A 23,902-nucleotide genomic window follows, 5' to 3' on the forward strand; every position below is an offset into this window, starting at 1 on the left:
TCCCCCCAACCACCAGCCTTTGGTGACCACTCTTCCCCTCTCTAATTTCTAAGAGTTTGACTTTTCATAATTCCGTAAGTTAGATCATGCAGTATTTGTCTTTCTGTGTCTGGTTTATTTCATTTAGCATAATGTCCTGCAGTTTCGCCCATTACATTACAAATGGCAGGATCTCCTTCTTTCATAGGGCTAGATAATACTCCATTCTGTATATACACACATCACATTTTCTTTATCCCTGTACCCATCAATGGACACTTAGGTTGCTTCCATATCTTGGCTTCGTGACTAACACTGCAATGAGCTTAGGAGTGTAGATGTCTCTTCAAGATCCTGTTTTCATTTCCTTTGGATAAAAACCAACAGTGGGATTGCTGGATCATATATATGGGAGCTCTGTTTTTAATAGTTTGAGGAACCTCCATGCTGTTTCCTATACTGGCTGTACCAATTTACATTCCCACTAAAAGTGTAAAAGGGCTTCCTTTTTCAATTCTCTTGATTCCTCTCTTTCATATCCCATATCTAGTTGAATAGCAAATCATATCACCTTTACAGTAAATCCAGAATCCCACCATTTCTCATCACCTCTAATGCTACCACCTTACTCCCTGCCACCATCTTGTATGCGCCATTATAATAGTGTCCTCAGCACATTCCTTCCTTCACCCCTAATTTCTGTGGTTTATTCTCACTGGTGCAGCCAAATGATACTTTTAAACCATAAACCAGGGCCTCCTGGATGGCTCAGTCTGTTGAACGTCTGACTCCTGAACTGACCACAGGTCATGGTCCCAGTGTTGTGAAATGGAGCTCTGCATAGGGCTTCCTCACTGAGCATGGAGCGTGCTTAAGATCTCTCTCTCTCTCTCTCTCTCTCCCTCCTTCCTTCCCTCGGCCCCTCCCCCACTCACATTCTCCCTCTAAAATAAAATTTTAAAAAATAATAAATAAAAATATAAAACATAAGCCAGATTATGACATTTTATATCCAAAAGTGTCAATGGCTTCCCTGTCACTGAGAGTGATGGCTAAATCCTAACAATCCTACCAGGCCCTTTATGACCTGCTTCCCCACCACTTCTCTGGCCTCCTCTATCACTTCTCTCTTCCGTGTCCATTCCTTGAACAGGCCAAGCCCACTCTCACCTCAGGGTCATTGCACGTGCTGCCCCTTTTCCTGGAACACTCCTCCCCCTGCACATCCACAAAGCTCACTCCTTCACCTCCTTTGGGTCTTTGCTCCAACGTTATCTTTTAAAGTGAGTTCTTTCTCTATTTTTTTTATGCACATTAAATGCTAGTAGGCAAGATTCTGAGCTTTACATTATATTGGTTATCTTCTCCATTTGTGGGTTTGCAAGGTTTGGTTCCTTTTTTTTTTTTTTTGTCTTAAGTGAGATCTTCCTTGACTACATACGATAGCAATTCCCATCCTCCTTATCCTGCTTTATTTTTCTCCCTGTCATAATACATATTAACTGGTTCTCTGTTTCCTATTTGTTTTTTTTTCTCCCTCTTCGCCGTAGCGAAGATTTTCCCTGTTCTGTCAGAACAGACACAAACGAGGAGCTTAAAAAAATGTTTGTGGGATAAGTGAACAAGTAGATATTGTCCCCATTCCCAAAGAGCTCTAAGTTTAATAGGAAAAAGCGACCACCTGAACAGATGAATATGAATAACAATTGAACGTGGACACATCTGTCTATAGCAAATATACAAGCAAGTACTATTGGAATACGGAAGACAGAGCAAAGAACTCAAGAAAGGGGAAGTGAGGAAGGAATGACAGAGATCAGGAAAGTACACTTGGATCTCTAAAGATAAGTAGGAGTTTGTTTCTGGCAAAAGAGAAAGACACCAACTATGCAATGGATGAGTGAGCACAACAGCCTAGAATGCTAGAGGATTCATGCAAGAACACAGCACAGGATATACAAGGGGGCTGGGGGGTGACAGAAATGAGCCTGAAGCGTGGTTTGGGGACAGAAATGGAATGACTTCTGCCCTCCACACCTATCCCCACTCCCTTCGTTGATCTGGAGCAGACCTAGAATTTCTCACAGTCGTACCCTTCCTCTCCCTGCATCCAGCTTCCACCCCCATCCGACCGTCTCCTAAGTGCCATCACTCTTTATACCATCTCCTAAAGACCTGCCAGGGTTAAATTTCTAAAAGTCAGATCTCGTCACAACATTCCCCTGCTTAAACTAAAACTGTCACTATTTTTTTTTAAATGTTTTAATGTTTATTTTTGAGACAGAGAGAGAGACAGACAGAGCGTAAGTGAGGGAACGGCAAAGAGAGAGGGAGACACAGAATCCGAAGCGGGCTCCAGGCTCCGAGCTGTCAGCACAGAGCGCCAGGCGGGACTCGAACTCATGAACCGCGAGATCGTGACCTGAGCCGAGTTGAACGCTTAACCAGATGAGCCACCCAAGCACCCCAACTTTCATTCTTCATTGGCTCTGGAACCAAGCTCAACTCCTTGGCTTGTATATAATGTTTCTTCTTTATAGGCTGTAAGTGAAGTGAAATTTTCCATTCTTTTGTGTTTCATTTGTTTGTTTTGTTCTGTTTTCCTGCCTCCCCAAGTTTTCCGTTTGTATTAAAGTTTTCTTCACTTCATTTATCCAGAAATGCAATACTAGAATCTGAATTTACATCTGATACATATTCTAGTTGTCCTCACCTCAGGCCCCTGACCATGCTTCTGAGGAGATTCATCATACAAACCTAAGAGTAATTTCAAGTATAGAAAAAGTTTTTTTGTTGTTTTTTTATTTGCTTCCATTTTTTTTGATAGTTCTGGTCTGGCCTCTTGCTGACGAATGAACCCCTTCAACAATGGTTCTCAAATTTCAGTGTGCATCAGATTCTTCTAGACGGCTTGTGAAAACACAGACTGCTGCACTCTGTCCCCAGAGATTCTCATTTGGTAGGTCTGGAGCAGGGCCCACGGATTGGCATTTCTGACAAATTCCAAGGCGATGTTGCTGCTGCTACCTGGGGGGCCGCAGTGTGAGAACCATCGCCCCGTAACAGTTGTAACCATGCGATTCATTCTGAAATCATCTTCTCTGTTCATAGGAGGTGAATCCCGCCAAGAATGCCTTAAGTACGGGTTTTTCGGAAAATGACAGCTTTTGCTCCCTCAGAGCAGTTGCATAGACAGATAGAGAATGGTGGGTACCAGACCACTGGGACCCTGGGGGAACCGGCTCAGCACCCTAAGCGAGCCACAGAGGTCTTCTCTATTTTCACCTTCACCTGAAAGACCTAGAGAGAGATTCTTTCCTTAGTCACAGACAATTCTGCGCGAGGCTGGGCCTCCCAGTGGGCCCATGAATTGTGACACAACCTCTTACTCTATCAGCCTCTACACATGTCCCATCTGCCTCAGAGCTCACATCAGTCAAGGCTCACAAGAAATACTCACACCTGAATGATCAAGTTCACACTGAACCCAAATACGCTGGAGGGGTTCCGTGCACTTGGAAAGTACTTCTGAAATGTGTTTCTTGCTCCCTGCCTATCCCAGATCTTTGATGGTGTCTATTTCAAAGAGACCATAACCGCACGTATATTATAATTTTTGACAGCAGATAATACTTTGTACAAAATCCTTCAGAGGTCAGAAAGGTTTTAATATCTTTTCATCCTCAAGAAACGAGGCTATGTTAAGCTGTGTGGCCTAAGGCTAAACACTGAGTCACTGCTGGGTGTGGAGATGAAAAACTCAAGAACACTTCAGCCACAAGTTGCGGCTGAAACAATACGGTGGCCAAGTCACTGTTCCCTCTCTTTTCTTGAAGAAATTACTAAAAGAGTTGAAGGAGATGAAAAGCTCATAAATAGAGAAAGCACGATATAAGACTGGAATTATTCTCCGAAGCCATCTAAACATAGAAATGTCTCATAATTATTTCTGTTTCGGGTACAAAACTGAACACAAACGTCAATATTATTTGCTGGAAAAACAAGATACACGATGACATTGGTTTTAAAAAATAACAACGGAAACCTGGATCTAAAATGTCAGAGGCGCCTGGGTGGTTCCCTCGGTTAAGCTTCTGACTTTGAATGAGGTCATGATCTCATGGCTTGTGGGTTCAGCCCTGCATTGGTCTCTGTGCTGATAGCTGGGAGCTATCGAGTGCTTAGGTGCTCAAGATACGCCCTTTACTTGTGAGCTCACTGTGGTAATTCTGAGATATGACTGCGGGTGGGGAATGTTTCCGATTAAGCCCTATTTGCACCATCTGGAAGTTTGTTGTTCTCTGTAGCCCCTAGTTCCACCCCTGGGGCAGTTCTGCTTGTGAGGTTATTCTCCTTGGCCACACCTGAAATGGGCTTTAGGGATTCTGCTTTCATCCTAAGCAGCTTTTTTTTTCTTTTTAACGTTTATTTATCTTTGAAAGAAAGAGAGAGAGAGAGAGAGAGAGAGAGAGGAGGAGGAGGAGAGGCAGAAAGAGAGGCAGTCGCAGAATCCGAAACAGGCTCCAGGCTCTGAGCTGTCAGCACAGAGCCCGACGCAGGGCTCGAACTCACTAGATCATGAGCTGAGCTGAAGTCAGATGCTTAACCCGCTGAACCACCCAGACGTCCCCGACTAACCAGCTTTTCTGGATGTTGGGAGTCCAAGGGGGTCATCTTTAGCCTTCAAACCATTACAGTCTATTCTAGTTTAGGCAGATGGTCCTTTTGACGGTACAATGTTCTCGAAAACCGCGCTCACCTCTTCAGCTCCTGCCAGGTACAAGCACCAGTAGCCAGCTTGCTGTATTTCTTGGCCTTCCCCCGCCTCTGCTTCTCCCCTCTGCCCCCACCCACACCCCCACAATCCCCCACATCCTTTGCTTCTCTTTCTCTCTTCACCACCCCCTCCCGACTGGATTGCAAGTTCTTCTGCTCAGTTGAAAGGAATTACTGAGCCCTGCCATGGCTGTGACCTTGGCACTTGAAGCCACTCAGAGGTTTTAACAATGAGTGGGATGACTATACCCTTAATGTGATGCTGGTCTCAAGACTAAGTTGTTGTTGTTGTCGTTGTTGTTTTAATTTAATTTTTTTAAGTTTATTGATTTTGAGAGAGAGAGAGAGAGTGAGCAGGATAGGGGCAGAGAGAGAGAGAGAGAGAGAGAGAATTCCAAGAATTCCAAGAATTCCAAGAATTCCAAGAATTCCAAGCTCCAAGACATGGTGCTCCATCTGACAACTACAAGATCGCAACCTGAGCCAATATCAAGAGTTGGACACTCAACTGACTGAGCCATCCAGCTACCCCCCAAGACTAAGTTCTAATCAGCCTTTGTCACTCAAAGGTCTTCCCAGTTTTATATTGTACTGATTGGATTCAGCGGCCGTTGCCTCTTCCAATCCTGTAAGCACCCAATTTTTAAATTCATTTTTATTCCTCTTATTCTTGCTTGCTAACTGGCCAGTTCTCTTCTGTGCTTATTTCTTTCTTAGAGAACTGAGCCACCCGAGGGCAGTCCACACACTCCTGTTTCTGCACCCCTCAATTCCAAAGTGTGGATTCTCCCCACAACACCAAGAGACCCTCTGACACCAGTGGGGTGTCCTCCAATAAACACAATTCCGATCCTATCTACATAGATAACATGAGATTCCCACGGGCTCAGTCCCACAAGGCTGCCCCCACTTCAGCTGCCAAATGACAGGTCCCTGTTGTCACCTGTGCTTCTGACTGCCTATACATCAGAGGTTCCCAAGACCCTCTCCTTGGGTTTGACTGATTTGCTAGAGTGGCTCCCAGAACTTAGAAAGCAGCTCCAACGGCCAGATGAAGAGATATATAGGGTGAATTTCTGAACAAAGGAGCGTCTGTCCCTGTGGCGTTTGGGGGCCTGTCATGGTGGTACGTGGAAGGGTTGTGCTTCACAACCTGGAAGCATCCGACCACCATCCTCTAGATTTTTATGGAGGCTTTGTTACAAAGGCATGATTGATGAAATCATTGGCCGTCGCTGAATGATTCAACCTCCAGACCCTCTCTGGAACTCAGGGGGTGGAAATGAGAGTCCCAAGCTTCTATTCCAGTCAGTTCCCCTGGCAACGAGCCCCATCCTTAAGTGCAGGCTAAGTTGCCTCATTAACATAACAAAAGATACCTTTATTGCTCTCATCTCCGAAAATTCCAAGGAGTTCAGGAGCTCTGTGCAGGGGATGAAAACCAAATATATATTTCTTATAAATCACAATATCACATTTCCTACCATTGTTTTTCAACTTCTTTCTCTGTTGCAGGGAGTATGGCCAGAGTTACACAAGATGAGTCCACAAACAAAATGCAGTTAGGCGAGGGTCCTCAGACGTGAGTTGGAATGAGGCCCCGACTCCAGAATGAAGCTTCTTTTTATTAGGATAACTGCTGAAGACTACATGAATAAAGTCAGCTAAGCAAGTGTGTTAATCAATCTAATGGTTTAGCTTTTCAAGGTTGAATTTCAAGCTAATTGGTTTCTAGAACACTAGGAAGGGTCAGGTGTGAAGGATGATCTGGCCCTGGACAATGTTAATGGCTCTAGGTGTTCCTTACAAGCTGCAGCCTCGTTCAGCTGTGTAAACATGTCCCAAGGCCTTGCACCTTCTCCAGCTCTTCCCGTTTGAAGTCTCTTCCTTTGATGCTTCTCTTCTGCATCTCCCACATTTCTCTAGAGTCTAAAGCAAGAGACAGCAAACTTCCTGTAAAGGTTGAGGTAAATACCTTGTAAAGGTTGAGTAAATACCTTTGCAGGCCATACAGTCCTGCCACAATGTGCGAAGTTAGGGAGATGATTCATTTTCAAAAGTACCGAATAAAAGCTGTGCTGTCTGGTTAAGAGTAAGGTTACAACCTATTGGAAATATGTACAAACCCCCCCCACAATGGAGTCCCAAACCTTTAGACACTTCACTTCCTGGTTCTTCTTCCCCTTTCCATTTCGCAGGTGTATTTTCTCAGGCTTTGCAATGAGCATGCGCCAAAGAACAAAGAGAAGAGGGACCAAAAGTCTCTGAGTCACGCCAGGGATGTACATTTGTTCCAATCAGACTACTTTTTGCCTTACATGGACATAGGGGATTTCCGGGTCAGGCTGTAACCTCTGTAGTACTCAGCCAATGAGGAACCAGGGGAGGGGCTTGCCTCTGTAGTACTCAGCCAATGAGGAACCAGGGGAGGGACTTATATGCTAGGAGATAAACTGTCTGCTGTTAACTGCCCCAGGTGCGTCTGTCTGTCAGACACCTGCCCTTGCAAGAATGTTGATTAAAGCCTCACTTCACTGTGCTCCGAGTCTCCGAGTCCCTCCTTGATTGGGTCGGTGGGCTTACTCCTCACACATAACTACTCAGCTCCATGGCTATAGCTCGAAAGCAGCCATCGACAGTAATTAAATGAGTGAGTATTGATGTGGGAAACAAAAGCAGAAAGAAATGTAGATAAAATTAAATTTCCTTATAACCTGCAGCTCATCGACAAATATTCCTCCAGGAACTCCTAACTATCTTAATGTTAATGCTTTTCTAGAGGGAAAAACAACTTTAGCTTGACACTAGCTAGGCCTCCAGGATCCTGTGAGTCTTCTTCAGTGTATGAAAATCCTTTTGGAAACTTTCCCTTGACTTTACCTCCCCCCAATTCCCAAATATAAAATCAGTCACTCCTCACAATCCTGGGGCAACTCTGCCCATAGGTCCTGTCCCTGTGCTTTAATAAAACCACCTTTTTGCATCAAAGACATCTCAAGAATTTTTTCTTGCCTGTTGGCTCCGAATCCCAACACTTCAAACCTTATCAAGCATGGCTATGGTTCAAAAAACTGTATTTATGGGCACTGAAATTTGAATCGCATATAATTTGCACATATCATGAAATGGCATTTTTCTTTTGACTTTCTCAATCATATGAAAATGTAAAAACTATTCTTGACTTGCAGGCTGTATAAAAACAGAGTGGACCCAACTCTAGCCTGTGGGTCATAGTTTGCAGACCTTTCTTTAGAGTAGAAGTTAGGTCATCATTGGTATTCCACATTATCACAGGTTACCATTTAACCAAAAGTCTCACCTCTGTCTAACTTGGACCATTAACACTTTTCTAGGTTTTTGGCATGGCAGCCTCACACTCCAAGGTATCAGTTTATCACTCAAGATGGCAGATTTTGCTGCCATTCAAACAGCCCCAAGTCAGCCCCACACCTGACTTCCAAGAAGAAAATTGCAATCCTACCACCATTGATACAACAGTTTCCCAGAAAGTCCAAGAACTGGTACATGTTTGAACAGCCCTGATCACCTGGACACAGGGGTAAGTTACAGAATACTTCTGAAAACTTCCACCGATAAAACCAAAAAACAATATACACAACTTTCTAAATGCCAGAGAAGAGACAAGCAGAGACAGCATTGTCCACATAGTAAGGAAAAACATAGAAATATTAAAAAATGGAAGCCATAAACACAATGATGGAAATAAAGTCCAACTTTATCACTTGAAAATAAATGTAAATGGGTTAAACTCTCAAGCTGGTTGAATAAGACAAGGTCTAACTGCCAAAGATAAAACAAATGACACAAAAGGTTAGACCAAGGGACAGAATACTATGTCCTACAGACCAAGTCCAGCCCAGTCCACTCTCTACTTTTATAAATAAAGTTTTATTGGAACACAGCCATGCCCATCTGTTTACATATCTCCCATGGCTGTTTTCTGTAGAGTAGTTGCAACAGAGACCATCTGGCCCACAAAGCCTAAAATATTTATCTGCCTCTTTACCAAAAAAAAAAAAAAAGTTCACTGACCCCTATATTAGGCAATGAAGGATAGACTAAGATATGGAATACAAATAAAAATACATCATTTATTCTAATATTATTAATAAAGTGAAATGAAATGTCAGCCTTCGCCAAGTATACAGAAAATCTCTGAGTGTTAATGAAGAGGAAAATGAGCTCAGAGTAGAACAACTCACATTTTTTTTTCTATTTCTTTTTAAGCTACATAATAATCTCCTAAAATAGAGACTTATTTAATTTCCAACATCACAATTCTTCCTTTGTAATCAATGAAGTTTAAATAATAGTGTTTCTTTCTATTTAAACCAATTCTTCAATATCTAATTTACCTCCTTACTCAAAGGGTTTGAGTAAACCCACAACAAAAGACTGTGGGCACAGTGTTTGATAATGCTGAAATGAATTTTGGTGAAACAAATGAAAACTTTTAGGAAATTATGTATAATCTGCATCTACAACACACATAAGACTTTAACAACTTCATTAAACCAAATTGCTTTACATAAAATATTTTTTTAATTAGGTAAATGCAATATTTCTCTACCTTTACACTTTTCCTATACTGGGTTAAGCTTTTTATTTTTTTCATTTATTTATTTTTAAAGATTTTATTTTTAAGTAATCTCTACACCCAACGTGGGGCTCAAATTCACAGCCCCAAGATCAAGAGTCACATGCTCCACTGACAGAGCTAGGTAGGCGCCCCTGGATTAAACTTTTTAAACCACAATCTGGAAACATCATTGCTCACTTATTTGGAATATATGCTCCTCTCTTTTAATGGCTTGGAGAGCTCTGTCCTAGTGTGAATGGAATTCTCCCCTGGAGCCAAGTGAGCTTACATGCTCTTAAAGAAACTGGTTCCTTTAACACTTCTGAGTCATAAAAACAAAGAGCCCGTATATCCATTACATATATTTTAATCCATTGCTTTGTTTTGGAACATCTATGACAGACAGTGTATACATCCATGAGTTCCTCGGGTAATTAATATCATGAAATAGTGTCTATCCTGCTCCAACACTCTTGGAGAATTTGTTCATTTGGAACAAGCAGGACTGTGCCACATCCCCACTCTCCCTCCTATTTATTCATCTCACAAATATTTACTGAGTGTCCACTGTATGTATTATCCAGGGTTCTCTAGAGAAACAAAACAATGAGGAGATAGATGATAGATAGACAGATAGATAGATAGATAGATAAACAGATACATATAGATAGATCTCTATCTATATATAAAGAGAGAGACAGAGACAGACAGAGAGAGGAAGAGAGGGAGAGAAAGAAAATTATTGTAAAGAATTGGCTCACATGATTATGGAGGCTGGCAAGTCTGAAATTTACAGGCAGACTGGAGACCCAAGAAAGAGATAATGTTGTAGTCTTGAAGCTAAAGTCTATCTACAGGCAGAATTCATTCCTTGGGAGAGCTCAGTCTTTTCTCTAGGCCTTCAACTGGTTGGATGAGGTCCACTGATAGAATGAAGAACAATCTCCTTACTCAAAGTCTCCTGATTTAAATACTCATCATATCTCAAATAAAACTTTCACAGCAAGATCCAGACTAGTGTTTGACCATGGGCACCACAGCCTACCCAAACTGATGCATAAAATTAACTATCACACCCACTGTGTGCCAGGCACTGAGGACGCAGAATTGGACAAGGCTGACAGACCCATGATCTTGAGCAGCATAAAAATACAGATTCACAGAGCAAAGCTGAATTAATACAAAATATGTAGAGAACAAACACATAGGCAGCCATGTAATGTGGAGAGAGCTGGAGGATTTGGGAGATCCAGTAAGGCAAACTTGACCTCGTGGTCACTGACGTAGGAGGAGTGTGCTGAGAGTTGGCTCTGCACCCAGTGCACACACATATGGGAAAGCACCTATGGGGAAAACGCTCGACAGAGTAGCCATTGTGTCATTTCCCCCTGTCCTGACGATGTCTCCATGTTTCTTCCATCTTTTCACAGGACTCACTGAGAAAAGAGACTAAAATGCATCCCTTTGGGAAAGTGCCATTCAACTTAGCTACCAAGACTTGGCCAGCATTTCTTCTGGTGTCAGGCCCAGTGAATTCCCACCATTGCCGTGGTTTGCACGTTGTCTATTTTGTTTCACTGGAGTCAGATCTGTGACTTTGCATGACCTCCAGTCCCTTTTACAAAGCATACTAGCCTCATACAACCTGAACGTGATCTTTGTAATTGCATAATCTCGTCAAGCCTTTCCCGGGTGTATCATAATCCATTTATGATCCAGAAAGAGATACAAGTGCCACGTTAACCAATAGTTGAGCAACAGTTAGAGAATTACTCAAGAATCAAGAGTAACTTGCTACCGTGAGTTTTGAGAGAGAAAAACGGTTTGTCAGAATAATCTGATCCCATCAAGACCCTGCAAGTCCCACAGCTGAGAGGTGATTCCACTGGTTAGGCTCAGCTACTTTAAACCCCAGGGCACTGCAATCTGGGGATTTTCCTTATGTCTTGTGTTGTTCCTCTGTGGCCCTGTATCTTGTCTTTCCTCTAATTGTTAAGCTCCTGAGTTCTCAAATTTATTTCATAATGACTGCACCTATGGTTCCTCTAGTCCCTCATCCTGGTAACTTTCTTCTGATTTCCTAAAAGCTTCTTCTGTTTCAACTTTTCATTCACCAGGGATTGTATACAACTCTTTTACACACAGTAATTCAACACAAAGAACCCAAGCTCCTGCTCTTGACAAATATCTTTTAGGGATGAAACACTGATCCTTGTACGGAAAGGGAAGAAACATATATTTTGTATTGATTTTTATTTTTATTTATTTATTTATGTGTATAATGTTTATTTATTTTTGAGAGAGACAAAGACAGTGCAAGTGGGAGAGGGGCAGAGAGAGAGGGAGACACAGAATCTGAAGCAGGCTCCAGGCTCCAAGCTGTCAGCACAGAGCCTGACACGGGGCTTGAACTCACCGTGAGATCATGACCTGAGTTGAAGTCAGACGCTTAACCGACTGAGTCACCCAGGTGCCCCTTGTACTGATTTTTAAATAGAATATCGATTCTGTTCCCTAAAATATGTTGGTAGGCAAATTCTACTTAAGTCATGAAATTATTTTACGCCCTTAATTCTGAAAACCTTTTCCTCCTCATATTACCATTATCTTAAAAATATTTCATTAACGTGATGCCTTGGCACCTTTGTAAATTTAAGCGTTGCATATTATTATCCAAGTAATAAAGCAGTGGGAAAGTCAGCAGGAGGACAATTCTTTATGAGACCCTGAAGAGACTCACATCACACTCCAGGTGATACTGGTATAGGGCTTACAGCTGCAAGACTCAATATACAGACGTGCTTTAAAATGTTATTAAGAGTTAAATGCAATGGATCTTGAAGGCAGTATGCTAAGTGAAACAAGTCAGACAGAGAAAGTCAAAGACCATATGATCTCACTCATGTGAGATCTCAAAACAAACAAAAAGGAAAAACAAAAAAGGAACTCATAGATCCAGAGAACAGATCGGTGGTTGTCAGATGGGTAAAGGGGATTGAAAAGTGCACACTTCCAGTTACAAAATAAAATAAATAAGTCCTGGGGATGTAATGTGCAGCATGGGGACTGTAGTTAACAATACTGAATTGTATATTTGAAAGTTGCAAGAGAGTAGATCTTAAAAGTTTTCATCACAAGAAAAAACATTCTGTAACTATATGAGGTGATGGACCGAATTACTGTGGTGACCATTTCACCATATATGCAAATATCAAATCATTCTTTTGAATACCTGAGACTTAAATAGTGTTGTAAGTCAATTATGCCTCGATTAAAAAAAAGTTATGGGATGCTTGGGTGGCCCAGTTGGTTAAGCATCTGACTTTGGCTCAGGTCATGATCTCACAGCTCTTAAGTTCGAGCCCTGTGTCAGGCTCTGGTCTGACAGCTCAGAGCCTGGAGCCTGCTTCAGATTCTGTCTCCCTGTCTGCCCCTGCCCCGCTTGTGTGTCTGCGTTCTCTCTCTCTCTCTGTCCCTCTCAAAAATAAATGAATAAACATTTTTTTTAAAAGTTATATCTGAAAATCTGAGGTTGGGGCGCCTGGGTGGCTCAGCCGGTTAAGCAACTGACTCTTGATTTCAGCTCAGGTCATAATCTCACAGTCATGAAAGTAAGCTCCACACTGAGCATGGAGCCTGCTGGGGATTCTCTCTCTTCCTCTTCTGCTGCTCCTCCACCTCCCCCTTAAAATAAATAAACATTAAAAAAAAAGAAAAAAGAAAAAAACCCTAAAGTTCCAATGCTAGTTCCATCCAAGGACCTTTCTAGTGGAAGATCTCTTTGGTGGATAGTCCCGGTACATTTTTCCTTGGCAAGATAAATAGCACTTATTTCTACTTCTTGTTTTGCTTTTTAATGTTTATTTATTGATTTTGAGAGAGAGAGAGGCAAAAAGAGAGGGGAAGAGAGAATTCCGAGCAGGCTCCATGCTGTCAGCAAGGAGCCTGACATGGGGATGAAACTCACGAAGATGAGATCATGACCTTAGCTGAAATCAGGAGTCATTTAACTGACTAAGCCACCCAGGTGCCCCACTTCTAAATTATTTCTAAATTAAGAAGATAGAAATTGAAATACTGTTGGACCAGAAGCACTGGGAGCATCGGATTTTATGATTATCTCCTCCATAATGCAATTCTTCAAACACTGGCATTATAACTTCTGGGTTTTTTTTTCTTTCTTTCTCGAACTTTTATTTTGTTAATTTGTTATTGCATCCCTTTGGTACTTAGCAGATTGCTTCCCCTTATGATTGTTTAATATATATATTTGTTTAATTCAAATTTAATACAGATATGAAATTAAGGGCAGAGAAATCAGGCACTAAGGACAATGAAATGGGAGAACAATACAAAATCAGGCAAGACCCTTAGTAAAAACTGCCCTGGAATCAATAGATACTACATTCACCTCCCCCAGTTGTTACATTCTCATTGAACGTTTTATGCATAGTGGAATTTTCTAACTACTTACTAAAACACAGGCTACTATTTACTAAGAAGGTTCTATGTCCCAGGCACTGCACCAGAGAGATTCTCTGTACTCATAAGCATCAATAATGGGAATAACTGATGAAGATCCAGTTGCCTGGAAAGGGAATGAAATAGTACAACTTTTTTTTTCTTTATTTATGATAGTAAAACTGAAAAAAAAAATCTAAAATGTGCAACAATAAATTATATAGTGGAAATGTCTGGAGCCATTAAAATTCATTAATTCATTTAACAAATTTTCCCTGAGAGCCTCCATGCACATGGAAATGTGTTCATAAAATTGCTAGGCTCTAAAGAAGTTTATATTCTGTAAATGATATATGTAAATTTAGATATATACATATATTCTTATTTTTAGTAGATTTATGCAGGAGTAAGAGTAAAGTGTCATGATATTGACAGTGTTTTCAAAAGATACAGCCAAAAGTATGCGTGTGTATGTGTGTAAGAGAAAGAAAATGAAAGGGACAAAACATGAATAACTAATGAAACTAGGTAAAAGGTATAAAGGTGTTTATTACACTAGTCGTTCAGTTCTTTCGTAAGTTTGAGAATCAAAAAAAAAATTAGGGAAAAACATATTCTCTACAATGATTTATCTATGTGCCACAGCTGGGCCACCAATTTGGGTTTAACTTTTATTAATCAAACAAAAAGGGAAATGCAGATAAGCAAACCATAGGGCTTATGAAATAAAAACAGACCAACTGGTAAGGAGAACAAAAATTATACTCAGTATTAAGATGAGGCAGGAGTTTTTCTGGGGATTCCTATCAATGAGGACACTGTGTTATAATAACAATATCCTTCATGGTGTCTTTAGCCTCATTGCGACAGGATCTCAATTGATCTGGTTCCTCTTCTTTTTGCTAATGAAATTTCCTCCTGTGATATGTTGTAGAATAATCGGCCTACTGTCTTTTGAGAAATCTTGGCTAAATATTATTTCTCTCAACAGTAATTTTTCTAAATATTGAGAATGTTGTCTCTGAAAGTTACTCTGGAGTTGAGTAATTTTTAAGAAGGTCATTTTGATCACAATTATAGAATGGGAGTCACACCGTTTTCTGGAACTGAGAGTCCGAAATGGGGCAGCTGTCGTTAAAGTAGGTCATCTCTCCAACCTAAGATACAAGCCCAAAGAGACCTTGAGGCCAACATTCTTCACCATACACGGTTTTGACTCTGCTCCACACAGGCACATGGTTGAGAAATTTCAACCATCTGAAATGATTGAGAAAAAGAGCTGATTGCTCTACTCCATCCAGAATGATTTTAATCCGGAAAAAAAAAATTTATAGAAGTTTCTAAGGACCATTCATCTTTAAAATTTCCATTTAATCCTTTCAGGTAAACTCTGAAATATATTCCAATACAAATGAGCTAATTTATTATTAGAGATTATAATTTATATGACAGGTAAAAGTTGAGAAACATTTACCAAAAATAAGAAATTTAGATTTAGATTAGAATAGCTAAATTTACCATTTTTTTTTTCTAGCAACAACCGACTATCAGGGTCATTTGTCTATTTAGTCCCCTCAAATATCAAAAATATTACCTATTTTTTAAATAAGATATAAGATTAAGATGGGAGAGAAGATATGGGGAGGGTGGGGGAGAAGAGTGAAATGTTCAGTTATTCCAGATTAAAAATCCAATTTTACATGTTTTTAAAAATCTATAGCTTTATAGGGGCGCCTGGGTGGCGCAGTCGGTTAAGCGGCCGACTTCAGCCAGGTCACGATCTCGCGGTCCGTGAGTTCGAGCCCCGCGTCAGGCTCTGGGCTGATGGCTCGGAGCCTGGAGCCTGTTTCCGATTCTGTGTCTCCCTCTCTCTCTGCCCCTTCCCCGTTCATGCTCTGTCTCTCTCTGTCCCAAAAATAAATAAAAAACGTTAAAAAAAATTTTTTTTAATAAAAAAAAAAAATCTATAGCTTTACCATGACGCAAGAGTGAGAACTCTGATCTTTTACTTAAACATACAAAGGGCCAATTGTTTGGAATTGGACAAAGTTCATCTTTTTCCTTCTTAGGTAAAATTCACTGAAAGTAGCAGCTCCAAGGGATCAGAACAATTTGTTTTTAAGTTTATTTATTCATTTTGAGACAGAGAGACCATGAGTGGGGTAGGGGCAGAGAGAGAAAGAGAGAGAGAGAGAATTCCAAGCAATTCCACACTGTCAGCACAGAACCCAGTGCAGGGCTTGAGCTCACAAACTGTGAAGTCATGTCGTGAGTCCAAATCAAGAGTCGGACGCTTAGCCAACCAGGTGCCCCAGAACTATTTCAGAGCTAACTGAAGTTTCATGATAATAGACATAGATATTTTTAAGAAAGTAGAGGCAGACATAACAATCTCAAGGGAAAACTTACATCTTGCTTATCTCTTGCTCTGTGAGGAAGCCTCCATTTCAGAAACACCTCCATATCTGGGAGTGTTGTTCTCTGGAGCCCAGCCTTTCTTCCTCAGGCAGAGTGAAGTCTCTCTCTTCTTTCGATGATTATCGGGTCCTGCAAGTGTGAGACAACCATTTGGGTAAATGTACCTGCTCTGCAGACCTAAACTCTCCTTCGGTGGGGTCATCCCATTACAAAGCCCAGATACAGCTGCCCATCGGAGCCCCATTCTACCATCAACTTTATTAGCAATACAATCGTGTTTCAGTTACTTATACCTGACTCTTGTGTCTTGATCTTGAATTATTTCTGAGTTCAGTAGAGATATAAGGGCTGTGAGCAATTATCACTGCAAAACAAAAGCACAATTGTGAGAAATTTTGGAAGTGGAAGGACAGGAATGGAATGAAAGGCTGTAAACACATGTGAAATCAGGACAACTGTTAGGAGGTAGAAGAAATGAGAATCTGTTGGTGAGAAAAAAAAATCCCAAATAAAAAAGTATAAGAATATTAAGTGAGATCCTACAACCTCTCCCTGGCTTCTACCCCCTCATCCACAGCACCTTGAAAGTCTCAGGAAGAATGAACAAAAATGGCAGACTCTTCACTATGAAATGGGAATCTAGAGACTCTTGATGTGGGAACATCAAATCCTAATTTTATTTCTCTAGGAATTCTACCAGCATCCCATCCTTGGTAACAGGAGAGATACAGTTTACCAACTAAATTCCATGTAAGATCTCAACTGCCCTTAAGGACTCCTAGGTGAAAAAAGTCAGATTCTGGTCATTCTTCCTAAACATTCCATTTATTAAGCCCAGGGGTCCATGAAACTATGTCTTTCCTGTTTGCTAGAATGTTGCTAGAATTTGCTAGAATTCTGTAAGTCCAAGACAAGACCACAAGATTTATATCACTGAGTCTCAACCTCGTCGAGACAGTGGCACCCACAATCTCAAAATAATGGCAGGATGTGAAGATGAGACAGAATTTCATGATCAGTTCCTCAGGAAGCATGACAAGGCTATTTGCACCATGCCAGGCCACAGTACAAATATCTTACCAGTTAGGACCCTAACCGGTAAGCCCATTTAGGGACAAGACTGTCACCTGTATCCTAGTGTCCTAAGAATAGCTGTGGCGATGGCTGTTGTTTGTCTCTTTCTTCCAACCTAAGTACATTTATTTTCGCACTACTATTTCCAACAGAGCCCCCTTTTGCTTCTTCTTTAACTTTCTAGTAAAAGCTCTTCCACTTTTCCTTTCCATTCACTTCTGTTCATTTTAGTCTGGGCAAAAATTCCAGAGTTAGATTGATTCCTTATCCCACCCAACCAGCCCATACACACAGTCGGCTAACTCATGACTTAGGAAATGGGTCAGGAATCACTTCAGAATAGCAGAACTTTTTTTTTGGGGGGGGGGGGTTGACTTTGGTATAGTTAACTTCATACAGGAAAATTCAGCAGAGACAGCAGCCTAAGCCCTAGTCATTTCCATCTTGCATATATACTATATATTATACTTATATAAGCTTATTCAACATACATTCATTTATCAATGAGTATTTTTCAGAAGTCACACTTCTACAAATCTGTGATTAGAAGTTCACATCATTCTAAACAGCTTTTCTGAACTCCGTATAGAACAGATAAATAAAACTGTCAAATATTTTAAAAACTCAAACTTTACAACGGCTGTCCAAGATTTGCCTCTTTCTCAATAAATATTAATGAAGTTCATTTACCTATCAAAATGTGTCTTCATAGGCTCAAGATGATTTCAGTTTAAAGCAACATCATAACTTTGTTAAAAGGTAAAAAGTCATGGGGCGCTTGGGTGGCTCAGTTGGTCAAGCGGCTGACTCTGGATTTCAGCTCAGGTCATGATTTCATGCTTCGTGAGTTCTAGCCGCTGGTTGGGCTCTCCACTCTCTGCTCATGTTCTCTTTCTCTCTTAAAATAAATAAATAAACTTAAAAAAAAAAGGTAAAACGTCAGAAAGATGTGATGATATAACACATTGAGTACGTCTGAGGAAATTTTTTATTGAACTGGTTAATTGTCTCAACATTTTACACAGTCACTTGACAGGTTCTCTTATTCACCAGTGACTACTCCTACTCAAGCAGTAGCAGAATCTAAGTATATCTAAAATGGTTCATCTCTTTAAGAGTCTCTCTTGGAAAGTTCTGGAGATTGGGGCATTCCTCTATTTTCATGTTAGTTCACATTCGCCACAACTCTCTGGAAGTTCCGTGTTGTTTATTTCTACACCAGAAGTAGTATAGTTTAGTGATGAAATTATGAAGTGGGGTTCGTGAGCAGATGACTAAGAAAGAATTCTTGAGACGTTTTTGGTGCAAAAAGGTGACTTTTTTATAGCACAGGGACAGGACCTGTGGGCAGAAAGAGCTGCACTAGAGTTGTGAGGAGTGACTGATTATATACTTTTTAACTAGTAGGGGTTAGGGATAGAGTAAGTCTCTAAGGAATTTGGAAGCAAGGCTTTCAGAACCTTGAGGGGCTAGCTGCTGTTAAGATAAGGTTACTTTTGGGGCGCCTGGGTGACTCAGTCACTGAAGTGTCCGGCTCTTGGTTTCGGCTCAGGTCATGATCTCATGCTTTCGTGAGTTTGGTGAGTTCGATCCTGGAATTGGGTTCGGTGCTGACAGGGCAGAGTCTGCTGGAGATTCTCTGTCTCCCTCTCTCTCTGCCCCTCCCCGACTTGTGCTCTCTCTCTCTCTCTCTCTCTCTCTCTCTCTAAAAAATAAATTGAAAAAAAAATTGAAAAAAAAGATAAAGTTATCTTTAGTTTTTAATAAAACAAAAACATTAAGGCAGTAAGGCAGCCATGAGTTCCTTGAAGAAGGTCACACTCTACAGGTTTCAGTTGTCTGTCAGTGGGCTGCGAGCTGTAAGGAGATTTAATCGAAGCTACCTTTCTCTAGTCTTTGTTTCCCTCATCATTTGGTTTCTAAGAAGTTGTGTTCTGGCACCAAAGAGCTTGAGTTCAAATCCCACCCCTGCCGTTTTTCAGCTCTGTGGCCTTGGCCACGTTTATCTACAATCACTATGTTCAGTTTCCTCATCTGTACAGTGAAGGTGATAATATCTCCGTTTAACTAAGTTAATACATTGAAGATGTTTGAAATAGTACCTGCCATATCATGAGCAATCAAAAGAGTAGTTATGTTACTAAGTGTTAGAAATCATTTCAACCGTACTTATGTATACATGACCCATTTATGATCCTGAATAAATATTCCTTTTTTTAAAGTTTATGTGTTTTGAGAGAGAGAGAGAGAGAGAGAGCAAGAGAGGGGCAGAGGGAGAGAGTGGGAGAGAGAGAATCCCAAGCAGGCTCCTCACTGTCAGCGCAGAGCCCAATGCGGGGCTCAAACCCACAAACCGTGAGATCATGACCTGAGTCAAAATCGAGAGTCGGTGGCTTAACCAACTGAGCCACCCAGGCACCCCTGATTCAATATTCTTTAGCGTAAAAAAATTTCATATGAAACCAAGTGTTCGTTCTCAAGCTCTTCGGGAACATCCGAAAGCTAATCTGAAACTGCCCCCTGGTTACAGGGGGCAGGGAGAGACCCAAGAAACAGGCAGCCACACCAGGTTGCAGGTGGCAGTTTTAATAAGCAAGGGAATTGATGTATGAGGCTAATCCTGGATGACCTCCCCACATCCATCTGCTGAATCTTAAAAGCTCATATAGAGGCGTTAACCGGGTTTCATTATGTATGCCAGCCTGATGCTCTCAACACCACATTGCCAACTCAAGGCTGTGTCCTTGGAGCAGCAGCCAAGGCAAGCAGAACCCACATCCCAAGGATGGGGAGGAGGTGAGGAGCCTCCGAGTGCCCGGGGTCAGCTCACGGGTCAGCTGGTCATCACAACCTCTCAATGACCTCTCCAACACAAAGGTAAACACCTTCAAAGTCAGCAAGTTCATTTGTGTTTCCGGTGAACATGATGTCAGAGTTCACTGAGAATGTCTACATTATTTCTTTTCCGAAGATAGAGTTGTACCATACATACTGTTTTGTGACGTACCTGTAAATTATTTCCGCAAGCCACCAATATTGGGCGTTTCTGCTGTTCCAAGTAATCCCCTATTATTGTTCTGACATGGGCTCACCTCTTTCTCTTTGGGAGGTGTGAGCTCTGCTCAGAGCAAAAGCCCAGGGCTGGTCGATTTGCTCAGCTTCCAGTTAATTACCCAATTTGGGGTCCCCACTCATTGATTTCAGTTCTACTTTGTTACCTTTTGTCCTACTTCCAAGGTCTGATTCTTTGATCAGCCGAACCTGTAAAGTACATGGAAAACTACAAGTCCAATACTTCTTCCTACTTTTGCCCCACTTGCAGAGATTTCTCTGTAGATGCTACACTTCTCAGGAGACCTCCTGGCTCCAGACACTCCCCAACTCCCCACCCCCACCCCCACCCCCACCCCCACTAGTCCAAGTGCTCTATTTTCCCAGAATTGCTGTTTATGAATTTGTTAGAAAAAGAAGGCTGGGAGACTACCTTTGCTACCTCAAAGAGTTGTGGCTGGTGGACAGCTTGCAAGTCTCCGAGTCAGAACGGCTAATGGGGAGGAGCGATTGCATGAGAAGGAACCAAATGTCATTTTAAAAAATGCCACGGGTGAAGGGGGTCAAAGTCCTGGGGATGTAACGTACAACACGGTGACTACAGTTAATAAGACGGTTGTAGGGGCACCTGGGTGGCTCAGTGGGTTAAGCGTCCAACTCTTGATCTTGGCTTCGGTCATGATCTCGTGGTTCATGGGTTCGAGCCCTGCGTCGGGCTCTGTGTTGACAGCACGGAGCCTGCCTGGGATTCTCTATTTCTCTGCCCCTCCCCTACTTGCTCTCTCTCTCTCTCAAAAATAAATTTAAAAAATTAAAAAAAAAAAATCGTGTTGTGTATTTGAAAGTTGCTAAGAGAGTAAATCTTGGAAGTTCTCACCCCAGGAAGAGAAAGATTTGTAACTACATGCGGTGATGGATATTAACAAGGCTTATTGTGATCACTTCTCAACATATGCAAATATCAGATCATTACGGTATACACGTGAAAATAACATAATGTTGTGTGTCCATTCTACCTCAATTAGAAAAGGAAAAAAAGACACAGGCCACAGCACCACTGCTTTATATACACAACTTCCCCTAGTTTAAAGACATCGTGAAGAAAAGCTAATGCTTCTCACTCACAAATAAGAAGTATTTAAATGTAATTTTGAGAAAATAAATTCTATTGTGCCATGTGGTTGGTCATTAGTATCGCTTTTTTCTTCATAATTTCTTTCTTTTGTATAGTTTTTGATGACTTTATTCATCTAAAAAAAGTAATGCTTTCATATTTAAATAAGTTATAGCAAAACTCCATACAGTATTTGATATATCCTAAACAGCTTTCAGCTGCCGCATGTCAGATCCTCATGGAATAAAGTTTTCATAACATCATTCTCAACTCTTCCTTCACATTCAATTCCCAAAAATGGAAGCAGTGGGAGGCACATCATCCCACGTAGTGGCTGAAAGACTCAGCCTCCAAAGTCAAACTGACTGGGATTCAAATCCCAGTGCTTCCTCTTCTTGCTGTGTGATGTCGGGCAGGTTGCCTCACCCCACCAAGTCTCCGTGTCCTCCTCTGTGGCGTGTGAATGCCAGTCCCTACCCCACAGAGGACTCGTGTCTATGAAATGAATAAATCGTGTGTGGCCCACGTTCACACCATGCCCTGTGCCAGATGCTATTACGATTACTGTGCTTTTTCTGCTGCATTCTATCCTACCGAGGGCAGAAATGGAAGTGAGCTCTTGATCTTTGACAAACGCCATGCACAAAGCAGAGACACCATGGCAACAGGAGGCCCCCACCCCTGCCCTCATGTAATATCCCTGAAAGTTTATCCAAGCCAAGCCTGAGAAATCCTCAGAGAAAATACTTTAAATGTCTTTAAAAGCTCCAAACTTGCACTTCTTAGAGGAGTGAACATGTAGTTTCCTGAAGCCAATCCTAATGCTATGGTTTCCTGGTGCTATGGTTTCCTAGCACTCTGAAGATGCCCATTAAAAATGTTCATTTGGGGGGCGCCTGGGTGGCTCAGTCGGTTGAGCGTCCGACTTCAGCTCAGGTCACGATCTCGCGGTCCGTGAGTTCGAGCCCCACGTCCGGCTCTGGGCTGATGGCTCGGAGCCTGGAGCCTGCTTCTGATTCTGTGTCTCCCTCTCTCTCTGCCCCTTCCCCGTTCATGCTCTGTCTCTCTCTGTCTCAAAAATAAATAAAACGTTAAAAAAAAATTTTTTTAAATGTTCATTTGGGGGCGCCTGGGTGGCTCAGTCGGTTAAGCATCCGACCTTGATCTCGACTCAGGTCATGCTCTCACAGAGAGCTCAAGCTGGGGTCCTTGCTGACACTGCCCAGCCGGCTTGGGATTCTGTCTCTCCTCTCTCTCTCTCTCTCTGCCCCTCCCCCACTCTCTCTCACTGTCTCTCAAAATAAATACATAAACTTTTTTTTAATGTTAATTTCCATGATGTCGTTCTGTGAAAGTCAGAAAACAAACATTTTTCGAACTGACTAGAAATAGAAGTGTTACTCTGTGTGAGGATGTGGATCGAAGTGTGCAAACACCTTTTCCGTTCCGAAGGCACTTGGGCCTGGCAACAGTAGCACGTGAGTCGTGGGACCGATTATGGAATATTCTGCTGCCCTTGGTTCTCTAGACATCTTAGACACTATAGGATGAGGAGGTTACCCAAGGCATTCATTTGAAGATCCGGAGCTAGATGCGGACTCCAGAATCTGTGTATTCAGGATGAATAATCTTTCAGATTCCACTAGGAAGCCGCAAACAAATACACACAGTCAGAAGTATGCAGGAGCTCCTGGGTGGCTCAGTTGGTTAAGCATCCTACTTTCGTTTTCCGCTCAGGTCACGATCCCACGGTTCGTGAGTTCGAGCCCCTCGTCGGGCTCTGTGCTGACAGCGTGGAGCCTGCTTGGGATTCTCTCCCCCCCCCACCCCCGCCTTTCTCTCTTCCAAAATAAATAAATAGACACTTTAAAAAAGCATGCATTGCTGAGAATGAGTCCATTCTAAGGAGACCCCCTTATAATAAGTAGGTTCTTTCTCCTCAGACATCACCCAACAGGGAACTGTACCCAGTGGATGCACAGCAAACACTTCTGATGAAGTCTCTCCCCTTGGGCAGGCCCATGCCTGAGGAGAGTCAGTAAGAAGGCATATTACAAGCTTAGTATTTTTGACATGTGGTTTCCCCTAAATCTTGGAAGGCGTTTATTTCAGAGTAAGGATACTTACAAATGTGAAACAATTTGAAACATGAACTAATTACTCTATATAATGTCCTTTAGACTCCGGGAAGCCTTAATATCCTTTCGTGTTTGAGGGGATGAAACAGATACATGCTTCCCCGGGCTCAGGCACCACAGTTAGGAGGAATTAAGAACCAGGAAAACCCCAAGTTGATCCTGTAGTTTGAATCACACAGCGGCACCACCACTGTTTCCAAAGGCTTTTGCAGGAAATCCTTAGAAAATCAGTAACTGCAGGGCTGCGGGGGTGTGGGCACCAGCTACTTTGCCACGTGGCAGGTCCACGTT

The 23,902-nt window shown here is 41.8% G+C and overlaps 1 long non-coding RNA gene across 1 annotated transcript; it reads right to left on the reverse strand.

Annotated features, from left to right (window-relative positions):
* Positions 1–6,360: 6,360 nt before the first annotated feature.
* On the reverse strand, positions 6,361–21,823 carry LOC109276620 (uncharacterized). The gene is made up of 4 exons (XR_002084760.2): positions 21,662–21,823; positions 16,528–16,598; positions 16,226–16,363; positions 6,361–6,684 (listed from the first exon to the last, which is right to left on the reverse strand). It is a non-coding gene; the product is annotated as an uncharacterized LOC109276620 (long non-coding RNA).
* Positions 21,824–23,902: the final 2,079 nt, after the last annotated feature.

Source organism: Panthera pardus, unplaced genomic scaffold (genome assembly GCF_024362965.1).
Source record: "Panthera pardus isolate Hobbes unplaced genomic scaffold, ASM2436296v1 HiC_scaffold_21, whole genome shotgun sequence".
Classification (NCBI taxonomy): Eukaryota; Metazoa; Chordata; class Mammalia; order Carnivora; family Felidae; genus Panthera; species Panthera pardus.